This window comes from Anomalospiza imberbis, chromosome 3 (assembly GCF_031753505.1).
Source record: "Anomalospiza imberbis isolate Cuckoo-Finch-1a 21T00152 chromosome 3, ASM3175350v1, whole genome shotgun sequence".
Taxonomy (NCBI): Eukaryota; Metazoa; Chordata; class Aves; order Passeriformes; family Viduidae; genus Anomalospiza; species Anomalospiza imberbis.
In genome coordinates, this window is record NC_089683.1 from 31493084 (window position 1) to 31505779 (window position 12696).

The window sequence follows — 12696 nt, forward strand, 5'->3', positions numbered from 1 at the left end:
CACTTCCCATGCTGCAGCAGAAGAGCAAAACTTTTAGAAACATGGTAAGTTGCACAAAATATTCTACAACGAAAGATTTCCGTAAGATGGAACCACCACATTTCTTTTTTAACACTATGATATTTAGGCAATGCCTTTAAGTAGTATAAGATATCAGTCATGCTTCTGTGTGTGCTTCAGCATGAAATCTATCACTGTCATCATCCAGCTTTGGCTCAAGGCAGTATAGACATCCCCATACACTCCCTTCTCTTTCCTATGTGACTCTTCAGCAGAAGATTTTTGCCCCCCATGTTCTTTCCCCTAGAAAGGGTCAGTGACTTTACTTGCTGGCAGTAAGAGAACAAATGACTCCTGTTATCATTTCCTGGTAGAGTTCATGTTTTGTGAAGTAAGACAGGGAATATCTGTTCCACACTAACATCATGACCGTATTCAGAGGCAGGACACTGGTAAGCTGCCTTTGCCCATTTTTCATTTTATGCCTGGACACGAGGTCAGAGACAGTGCACATGGAAAGGCCAGTGTGCAGGGAAGGAGTGTTTTGTATCCTCATTTGCCCCTGTGCAGGCACAGAGCCCAAAGCATGGGTTGACCTGTTGCCTTTAAATACAGACTTCAATTAAACGTGTCAAGACACTACAAGTCTTTCCTTTACAGCAGCATAATAGTGCTAATTCAACAGTTCAAGTGAGAAAAATCAGATCCAGGTTGTCTACACTATTTGTCCATGGCTATAAACCACAAATGGCTGCAGGTTGCGTCTGTCAGCATATGACATTTCTGCCTTCAGCTGGTGTTCACAGCAGTGTGGCTTGCTTAAAGAGTTACATGTATCATAATTACCACTGAACATTCACCACCACTAAGATGCTGGTGGCGACACGGGCTCAACAGCTACAATTATGTTCCTTGCCTCTGGAGAGACTCCAGGGTCCTTATTCTCTTCTGAACTTCTGCTGATTGAAGTTTTTCTTCAGATGGACCAGGAGAAGATGCTGCAAAGGAAATTTTTTGAGGCATGCTTTGTGCATCCTGTGCTGACCACAAGCAAAGCAAGCACATGTTTTTCATAGTACTGCTATCCTGTTACTCCCTTCATTCCTGTGGAGCACAGTGCTCCGAGAGCACTGAAAGTGACTACTGCTTAACCAGTAGGAGACTACATCACTGCTGAGCCAGATGCCTGGAAATGTTAATGCTGCTCTGTGGTTTCTTCAGGACTCTGGGCCAGCATTTTCCTCATCAGATGTCTTTCCTTTGCTGCCCTATCCCAGCCAGTGCTTTTTTCTCAGTGCAATCTATTTTCCATGAGTGACAAGACTGGGGGTTCCCAAAGGTACTTGAAGGAAATCAGGATGTAAAATGAAATATGAAGAGTATAGGGGAAGAAAGGAGGGGGAAAACCAAAAAATACACCCACTGCTGACATGAGAAATCCTGGCCAGGCAGAGGGTCTGGGAGAGAAGCACAGCAGAACTAAGGAGGAGTCATGGGGAGGGGGTCAAAGAGGTGAAGATTGCAATTCCAGATGAAGTTGATGAAACTGCAGAGGAACGGAAGCTGAATAAATTTACAGAATTTACAGGGGCAAAAATTGAGTCCTGTAGCCATTTTTTTCCCACACAGACACTATCATCATCACAGTTTTACAAGTGAAAAAACATTTAAGTGATTTACTTTTGGCAGGTTCAAAGCCCAGGTTCCTCCAACCCTCCGGCATGGATGTAACTAAGAGATTTATGTTATGTGTATTACTTACAGGTGATTTGGAGAAAACTGATTGAAGTGGCTTTAACTGGGCAAGATTTAAAATTCAGATACCAGACTGGGGTGTGGGGGAGGTGAAACTTTGGCTCTGGCTTCGATTTTCTTTTTAACTTAAAAAATCAAACAAGCAGCGTTAAAAACGTATGAAAGTAAGCAGAAGAAGAGTCCTAGCTGTTTCCCTTTGCATATGTAGCTTTCAGTGTTATTAGACCCATCCTGTGAATCAGTTGAAGGGTCAATAAATCTAGACCTCGCTGTGATTACACGCATATTACCTCCACTCTGTGGTTTCTGGTTGATGCATCCACTAGTTACTAGTTATGTCTGTCAGCGTGCACTTTGCCTTCAGCAAGGAAAAACACTGGGGCTACCTCTCAATCTGTCAGACTGATTCTCCTGTTTGGTCAGATGGTCTGCAATACTTGCACATGACAGCTTGTCCCTGCAGGGGGCACAGCCCACTTCCTGTTAACTTGTGACAAAACACATGTTGACAATAAACTTCCCACTTATAATCCAACACAACCAGTTGATGTGGGTAATCAGCTGACTTAACCTTCTCCATTTCTGATTTTCCAGCGCCTGTGGTGGGCATTGCACAGGCTCCTGTCTCCCTTTCTCCCACCTCACAAACAGTAGAGAACAATCTGATGTAAACAGACAAGTAGCGTCAGGAGTGGGACAAAGAAGAAAAGAGAGACGTTGCAGACAGTCCAAAGCAAGCACCATCTCACTGCCTTCCAGTACACCCTCGTGCTTTTGTGCCACTGCAATGGCGCCTTGAAAATGAACCTTAATTTCATAATGATACGTGGCAATAGTCCTTTCCTGACAAGGAACCATGACTGCGGTTGGTAAGCATATATTTGAAAATGGAAAAGATAGATAGTCGTTACAGTAAATAAGTCTCAGAGGGTACTGCAACTCCAAAATAGAACCAGGTTCAAAACACGTCTTAAATATTTCAACTGTGCCTTTCTCAGTAAGGGCCGGGGATTCAGAATGTGGGGATATCAATTACACCCTTTTATAGCTTTCAGCAGTAGGTTTCCAAGGAGGTAGCTAACTAGAACGGAATAGACAACCACATTTGTGCTGAATAGCTAGAAAGCAAAGGAAAAACATTATGTGGTTTTTAAAGAGTTTTGTGAATTGTGGAAAAGATACGTAATGTTTCTGCTGAAAAATGCCATTATAATTATCTATATGTTTTCTATTTCGCTCCAAGGATTTTCAGCAATGAATTATTTTCTTGGTGCCTTCATAAGTAACTGAATAACTGGCAGCATCACTGCCATGAAATACATCTATAAATGATCTTACTACTACCCAGTATCTGAACACTGCACATATTACATATAAATAGTTAATTTTCCACCTCTGACAGGTTGGTTTATAAAAAAAGATTAAAATAAGTAATGTTGACTTGAGGGGTTTTTGGGGTTTTGTTTTTTTTCTACAGAGACAATCACACTAAACTGTTCCCTAAGCACGTTTGGGCTTGCAAAACATACAGCACCATATATGTGCACACTTCAGAATTACTTCCAGACATAGAAAGGAACAGATCTGGAGTGAACACTGCCTTGGGAGCTTGATCTGCAGCAGAGGCACTTTGCTTTTATTATCCCTCACTTTCCACTGATCATTCATCAGTTCCCTTCACATCTTCTCTTTCTTACACTTGCCTACTCACGTCAGAACAGATTCTCTTTGTCAATTACACTCTTCTTCAGGTTCCCTTCAAGATCAGAAAAACATTTGCTTTACTTTCACCTTTCAGTTCACTGCCTGCTTTGGATAAAGCTGAGTACAGAAGTATTAAAATACCAGGAGAAAGCCTGCTGTCACAATGAGTTTGATCCAAAGCCCTTTGAAGTCATTAATGAGCACTGCTTCCCAGTTATTGCCTTTGGTCTTTGGATCTGCCCATGGCTTTCTACTTCAACAAGAAGTATAAGTATTAAAAAGTTTTCAAGAGGTTTATCTGATGGGATTACCAATTTGATTTTCTGAATAATGTTCTCTGAAGATTCAAATAAACATGTCAATACTTCAAAGCTCTCTGTAACACCTCAGGCTGAGATTTAAGGTCCTCTTCAGTCATGGTGTTAAAAGTTTCACAATCAGTAGATAATTTCAGCCTTACAACTGAGATACTCTTTGGTCTCTCACAGCTGAGAAAGGATACAATTTCTTGATTCTAGCACCAAAATCACCTGCTGATGTTGGAAACTTAGGTCTTCACTATTGGAATGGTTCAAATTCTGGTCCAGTTATACTGGAATAGTCTTGGCATGGTTTTGTCTTGCAAAGAGGGTTCTTGGACAATTGCTCACTTGTTATTGCTGTGACTATTTCTAAATCATTGTGTTTCTTCCCAGTAGCCAGATAGGTTATATTTGAAAGGTATCGTATTAAGGGATGTCTAAATTTTATATCCGCAGTCATGGACAGCAGTGACAGTTCATCTCACAGAAAGATCACCTTTAGCAAGCAGACACAGACACATATATAACATGCAGTTTTTTACACGCCCAGTTTCTTTTCCCATAAAGTTTAGACCCACTAAGATATTTGGCTCTAAAAAGCTGGCTTTTGGAGGAATAGAGCATTACACAGATAAGCCTATAATATTTGATTTTTGTTCTGAATCTGAAATGCTACTACCATATGAGGAATGTTTTGTGCTTTTTGATGAAAATTTTAACCTTTTTTACTAATGCCTCAGTCTGCTGAATTCAGGTACAGTGCCCCACAGTGATGCATTCCATATAAGATTCCCTTTTAAAACTACACCCTAGGAAATACTGCACTGAGTTTGCAGGATATACAGGAATACATTGCAATGAACAGAGTATAGTTAATTACTAATGGCATAGAAATTTCAAATTTTAACCCAAGTGCTTTCCTGAGCTGATGCAATCAAGGGACAAGTATTGATCTCTTCACTCTCATGCCCAGTGACAGGACTCAAGGAAATGGCCTGAAACTGAGACAGGGGAGGTTTAGGTTGGATATTAGAAAAATGGTTTTCATCCAGAGGGTGTTTGGACGCTGGAACAGGCTCCCAGGGAAGTGGTCACAGCACCAAGCCTGACAGACTTCAAGAAGCATTTGGACAGTGCTGTCATGTGTATGGTGAGATATTTGGGGCTGTCCTGTGCAGGGGCAGGAGCTGAACTCTATGATCCTCATGAGTCTGTTACAACTCAGGATATTCTGTGATTCTATGATAAGGAGCTTCTTTTCCAGCTCTAGCTGAACACTTTGTGGGTTTATCTTTGTTGTTTGCAAAGTCATTTTCTCTGAGAGTAAACAGAGTAACCAGAGCCATTTATGGGGCAGAGCAAGACAGAAGGAATGAAGCATAGTCTTCTGAGCAATACCAATGTGTATATACTGTAGATTCCCCTAGTAGATTCCCAAGCCAGCTGCTGCCATCACCTGAGACTTTGAATAAGTCAGAATGCAAAATAAAACTAGATTGATTGAAAAGATTACTTAGATCTTCTCTATTTCCTAATTTGATCTGGAAAGAAATGTGACAAATATCAGAAAGAAATGTGACAAATATCCTAAAGAAATGTGACAGCCTGAGAAAGAATTCTAGTTATGCTTTTGCACTTGGAACATTGGCCTTGATGCATAAATGTATACATGGAGTGGAGCACTGGTCTCTGCACGTGTGCAAACAGCCACAGGCATACCAAGACTATTCAGTTCTCCGAGGAGGTCTTCTCTTCAAATAGCTGCTCCTGTTCACTCCAAAAGAAATGTGGGAAATGGATAGGAGCAGCCAATAGATTAGAACCAGCCAAGGGCTACCAGGTGGAATACCCTCTAGTGGTCATCATCTCATCTTTAAAATTTTGCCGTACTATCAGGGGTTAAAAATTATGCCCATGAACATCATATGATACTCTGAAAAAGGTAGCTCGTTATAAAGCCATCATCGATTCACACAAAAAGTAGGGTTTTTTTTTAATGGTACCAGGAGATTCATTGACTTATAAAAATGAGCATGAAAGAGTTTTCAAAATACTATAAATAGTAGGAGCTTTGATCAGTCTACTGTTTTGATTAACAGCTGAAAATTTCCATAAAATAAATAAACATCCCTAAACCAGTTGCACTGCAGTCTTGCCCTTTGATAAGGCAGGAAAAAACTAACACTACTTCACACAATTAGCAACTGTATCTTAGAAATTATTAGCTATAGATGAAAAATTAAGCTAAGTTTGGCTGGAGGTATCTTTGCCGCCTTCCTGTAACCATTCATTTATCCCCATCAGTGAATGCAATGAGAAAAGGATGTATTTTTATGTCTCCAAGCAATCAAGGCTCCCTTGGTAAGGCACAGGTTAAGTTTAGCATCAGAGACACTGCATGAATTTTTCCTATGATAGAAATATTTCTTTTTTGTGAAATACTATTCCTAGCATTTTTTTCTTTATTTGGACACAGTAAAAGACACTGTTTAATCAGCAGCACTAATCAAGACACTGTATAAGCAAGTAGGATTTCTTCCCTTCAATGGCATTGCAATTTTTCTTGAATCATTCCTTTCCTTGAAATTACTGTATAAAATCTTTATTTGTCCTTCTTACCAATAGCACAGAAAATATATGTCATCCAACCCCATCAGTTGCCTCAACGAAATAGAGCGAACAAATTGTTGTTAGCTAATAACACTGGAGAATTATACATCAAAGGAACAGAATTTACACCCATGCCTTGTCTTGATTAGAGTGTTCAAATTTAATTCAGCATGCCACTATTTCCTGCTGTCTGTTCCTATTCATCAGTAACAAACACTACTTAGAAGTTGTTGATACTGAACACATGGACCCAATTAAATCTGTCATGACATTTACTTACTTGAAGTTTCAGCCCTGATGTAGTCTCCAATTCATTCACTAAACGACTTCCATTTACTGCAGGACTTTTTACTTGCAGTGGAACTCTGAAGTGCAGAACTGAGTGATCATAAAGTGGACAAATTAGGAACTGAACTTGCCTTTGATATAGTGCCCCATTTAGTATTTCAGGCACTTAAACAAACTATGATAATACTAGTTTTTGAAACTGTGGCCTATTCTGGTCAGTCGTGGATATTTGTTAAATACTACTATTTATATAATATTTTATATTAAATATGCATCTACAGAGAGAATGTGTAATACATATAATATTGACTAAATATTATATTGTGGTACACCAACAAAAGCACCTCAGAAGATAAAGTAACAAAATAGAAAGTAACTAAAAAATCTGGTCACCTTATTTCTCTGTGGATCAAGGTCATGATAAAGAAATAAAGGTGATCTGTTCACACCTCATATTGTGCCAGAAAATGTTTAATACTACCACTAGCACATTTCAATTGGTTATCCTTTTACCTTTGAGGCAGATTGTAGTTCCAGCATAATTGGTTAAGACAGAATTAATTTTTTTCACAGTAGCTTTTGTGGAGCTGGTTTGGCTTTGTGATGAAAACTGGGTTGATAACAGAGGGATGCTTTAGTTATTGCTGAGCAGGGCTTGCAGATTCAAGGCCTTTCTGCCCATCACACCACTTCACCAGTGAGTAATCTGGTGGTGCATGAGAAGTTGGGAGTTGACACAGCCAGGACAGCTGACCCCAGCTGATCAAAGCGATATTCCTTATCATATGGCATCATGCTCAGAAATAAAAACTGGAGGGAAAATTTGCCGGGGCTTCAATTGTGAGGTTTTGCATCGCTTCTTCCATTTTCGGTTTTTTAGGAGTGGAAGTTGTTTATTCCTTTTTTTTACTTATTAAAATGTCTTTTTCTCAACCCTTCAGTTTTCTTACTTTTGTCCTTCCAATTCTGCCTGCCATTCCAAGGCATGGTGCTGAGCTGTCAGATAGGGTTAAACCACAGCCAGTGCTCACACTGAAAATGACTAGTTTTTGTTACTGTGGATGCCATAGCATCTTGTCATGAACCAAACTTTATTAAAAACACTCATAAACACCTAAAACCCAAGAATCCAGCATTCATATTGCTCTTTAAGGAGAGGAGCAATAGTGGAACTAGATAGATGAAGGGTCATGTGGAGATAAAACCAGTCAATATTAATTTTATTGAAAGTGGTGTTGGCAAATACACTATGCTTGTGGAGGGAGGCACTGCCCTAAGGCAGCAGAAGCCCTGTAGTTAGAAAGTGCATGGCTGGTGCAGATGGCAGTAGTCTTTCTGATACATCCTGGGCTCAGCAGCACACACAGTGCTCACATGAGGTGTATTCTCCAAGCCCACTTACAGATTGCTAACACCCTATTCCCTCTCAGGAATCACAAAAAAAAATTAAAAAAAAAAGAAAAAAGAAAAAAAGAAAAAAAAAAGAAAAATCAAGATGCACAGAGAACACTTAGGAAGATAAAAAAAGAATTGTTGAGGGTCTAATTAAATTTCATATCCAAATAATGACATGAGATAGATGGTACATACATATTTTTCAACAGTTTAACTTCAGATTTCAGAAGAAAAGAAAGAATATCTAGATTCTAGCATTTATCCAGAGCCTTGAGGGAAGGACATTAGGGCAAAAGCCATAGATATCTCTTTCTAAGGAAGCCTTTACCAAAATGAAATCTGAAAGGGAGGAAAGTCACATTACAGGAACAATTAATGATAGCAATGCACATCAGGTTACAGATACCCTTCATTCCTCTTGAAAGGGTTGTTACAGGTCTCCTGCTCTATCAGCTTCTGGTAGCTGTGACACCTACACTGGAGCAAAAAGGGCAGCGAAATGAGTTGCATCAGAGCACAGCATGCGAGGGGGTAGTGAGAAATCCAAGTGCCAGCAGCAAGCTTCAGCAGGACACTTAGTTTCTAGTAATGCCTTGCCATTAATTGCAAAAAGTTGATCCCACTGCTTTTTTTGGGATGCAGCTGAAATATAACTGGCCTGAATGTGTACATCATTGAAAATGGAAAGCTCTACTGCAGAGTTTATGATTATTTTCATCCAAGAGGGTGCACCCCAGCTGGTGATAATTACTCAAAACCTTGAGGATATACAAGAGCTTTAAAAGGTTTGATTTAGAAAGAAGCTGCTTAATGAATGAGCAGCTGAGGGCTGAAAGATAATTTGATTATTTCTTACCCTTTAGATGTTCGATGCTGCTATTGGAGTACAAGAGTTTTATAGCTCAATCTGCCTGGTGATCAAGTTACTATCTTTAACTTGCAGCCAAAACCAAGAGCATCTACCAACTAAAATATTAATTGAGCAACAGTAAAACACCACACAATACACAAAATTTTTCTAAGAACATCTAATGAAATGACCCTTACATTTGGATTTTTTACTCTACTCCTTCACATATCCATGTATTTTTGTCTCTCAGCTCCTGAGAACAAATTCTTTCCTTCCTGGGCTTCTGTGTTTTGTAGAACATCCAGCTGATGGTAAGTAAATGCAGATAAGAAAAGAGCCTTCCAATTCGGGTTGGAAGCTGCTATGAGACAACTGCTGTATTTAATTAATTTTAAACTGTTTATGTAGCCTCTCGGCCTCTGAAGAAGCGTCCTTTACCAAGGATGCCTTTACAAAACCTTTACAAAGTGTAAATTAGTTGTAACTTGTTTTTCCCATTAGCCTTACTCCTTTGTTTTCCTGAATAGGGTGTTGCATTCTGGGTCCAGAGAGGCTTTTTTCCAGCTATTTTTACTTTGGATGGAAAAAAAATCTCTTTGTTTTCTAGCTTTTGTAACTGCTATTTAATATGTCTGTACTGAATGCTTTTGCCAGTGATTCCGGATTGCAGTCCAAAGGACATCTGTGATGGAGAGTCTTTACTGCCCTGTGCCCTTCTACCAAGTGCATAACACAAGAAGAGTAAGCTGGAAATCCTGGTGGTCTCCAGCAAAGAAATGACTGTCTTTGCTGTGGGAAGCCTGTCTGTTTATATATTTATACTTCCTCCGTTCTTTTTCTTTCCCCATTTTCATCCATATTCCTTTAAAAAAGGAAGCTACAACAGCCATCCAACCCACGCATTCTCCCTGGTCAAGGCTCTCAGTTTTCACGTCTCCTACCCCTGGCATCAAAGACAGGATTTCAGCAGTTCCTACTGGCCTCACAGATGCCTTAGAGAGTCTCTGCTATGTGACATACCCCAGAACCACATCAGGAAGCATCTGTCTTCACCTCCTGTGTTGTATGTGCCAACCCAATGCAGATGTGCCTCAGACACTGTGGAGCACTTAAAATGATTCTGCTTAAGAACCTAAATCTCTTTCCAAAAATAAAACTTTCTAATATGACAGTAGAGGGGAAAAAAGGGGGAGGGGGTAAGGGGTGGGGTGAAGTAGGGGAAAGTAGAAAAAAGAGAAGGAAAGAAGAGCATGGAAAGAAGAGTGTACAAGTGTTGAAACCCAAAGTAAATTGAGCTGGCTTATCTGCCTTGGAAATACAGTGCATCTTAAACAGGAGGTATTAAACCAAACTTACTTCATATAGCTTTCATAAAACCCTACTATGAGGTCCTAGAGAATTCTTTCCAATGCAAAAACAGGTGTCCTGCCTTCACAGACACTATTTGGGGATCTCTGAGAAGTAGAAGATATTTAATGAAGTTGATTTTGCAAAGTGGCATCCCCATGCAATTTTTTTTCAGCCAAGGAAGGGGAGAGAGCCAAGGGGCTGGAGTGTGCAGCACCTCAAAGTGATGGCATTCTGCCAGCTTCTCTTTGCAGGCATATCCATGCCAGAGGTGCTTAAGTGAAAATGGCATGTAAACCAGAAACACCTGTCATTATTGTGCTGGGAATGTATGTGGATAATTATGTGAAACTCTGTGAAAAAACTGTGCTTTCCTGCCCATAGAATGTAATGAAAAGTTTTACCATGTTGAGCAGCACAGCTGGAGTGGTTGTGCTGATTTTATCAACAGCTGGCCTTGGAGCCTGAAGCAGGGCTCTGCTCAGCCCTCCCTGGAAGCACCACCACACCTGGACCTCCCTGCCTCCTCCAGATGCCTTTTCACACTCGCCTCACCCTGCTCATGCACCCCTGTGCATCACAGTAGATGGCTACGCTGTGGTGAGGCTCACCTGAGACCTTTTAATTTCATTTCAGCAGTACTAAATCTGTCATTTAGATTGTAAATACGGATTTTTCAGCATTACCCTGCCACCTTATCTTCTGTCTTTGTCAGCAAGCAGTAAAGCTCTGACAAGACCATGAGAGCAGTTTTGCAAAGGGTACTCAGGCTCTGATTTTGTGCCAGCATGGCATGAAGCCAACCCACAAGTAAGCTCCATAAGCAAGCAACAGCTCAGGCTCTACAGCTCTTTGATCCATGTTATATTACAGGACCTCAGTACATTTGTCAAGGAACTGCACTTATCATTTGGGGGTACATACCTCTGGATGAAGCAGTCTTTGAGTTCAGTATAGCAAGAGAACAATTTCTTATGAATCTCCTCGTGGCTGTGAGTATGGAGTGAACCACCGTGGCACAGGAGAAACCCTCATTTCCCCTGCCCTCCTCCCCAGTCAGGTGTAATGGCACAATGTTGTTTTCACTGCCAGCTGGTACAGGAACAATGTCTGGGATGAGCTGCTGAGATAATTAGGATAAACTTCTGTTCCATAATCCTGAATGTAACTGGCACTCAGGACTGAAAAACCCTCATCTACAGAAATTTGAAGTAAAAGTTCTACTGATAGCACTTAAAAACACAGAGAACATAGTATGTCAGAAGGCAAATGAAAGCAATGTAGAAGGAGAGGAGAACATTTTTGTACTAGAGAAAAGCTGTTTAGCTGTGGGACTTGTCAAGTCAGACCTAGTTGCCCATAGTAAAGAAGGACCATGATTCATAAGAAAGTGCATGAACTGAACAGGAAAGGTATTTTATAGCACAAATGGTACTTGTTTGGGACCTATGAATAAGACTCAGAGAGGTTTATGTTTCATCTAGATCAGTTACGGAAGGACAGCCAGACTTCCCTTGCTCTCCTGCAAATTTGACCTATAGATGTTGTATAGTCTACTTGTTATGTCTCTGCAGAAGAAACCAGTGAGGTGAGGCTTCCATCTGGCTGGGACTCGGGATGTGTGTGCGCCTGAGCTATAGAAAATATGTCAGGATTGTGGGAATTTCATCATTCATCAGAGGAGCCTAGAAAAGTTCTACATACCACAGGTGTCCCTTGGAGAGCTTAGCCCATGGCAAAGCCTACTCGATGGGATTTAGAGATTATCTTTGTGCCAAACTGCCAAGCAGTGACTGGAGCTGCAGAAGCTGGGACTACCCTTCCTGTTTGCTCTGGCCACATTTCTTACAGGGAGCAAAGGACAGACATGTGCCTGGGCTGAAATCCCCCACACCTCACTGGGTCCATATTTCCAGGCTGTACTCAGGTCTTGTGCTTCAGGCTGTACTTAGAGGCCTCATGAGTGGAGGGGCTGGCAAAGGTGGTCTTGAAAAGTGATTGCAGGGCTGGGCTTACCCAAACAAATAGATCTCTCTAAACTATTTCAGATTCCCCAAGTCCAGTACTCAGTTGTGGAGTACAGTTTGGGTTGTGGCTCAGGCTCTTGGCAACATGGAAACCAATCAGTTGAACTTTCCATATTTGAAAAGTAACCTAGGAGTTCAGATGAAAAAGCATGACCAGGGACTACCACTTGGAGTCAATTGCTGGGAAATAACAGAATTATTGCCAGGGATTGGTCTCTGGTAAATTTTGAAATTTAAATAGTTTCACATGCTGTGCTAAATTTTAATTAATAAGGATGTTTACTGCAATCTTCCCATAATTTTTTAGAGTGAACCAAAGTATACAACAGCAGGGGTTCATTTGTTGTATTGATTTATTTTAAAGTTGGTTCAAGTGAAACACTCACTTTTTAGAGTCAACTTTTCATGTCCCTGCAGT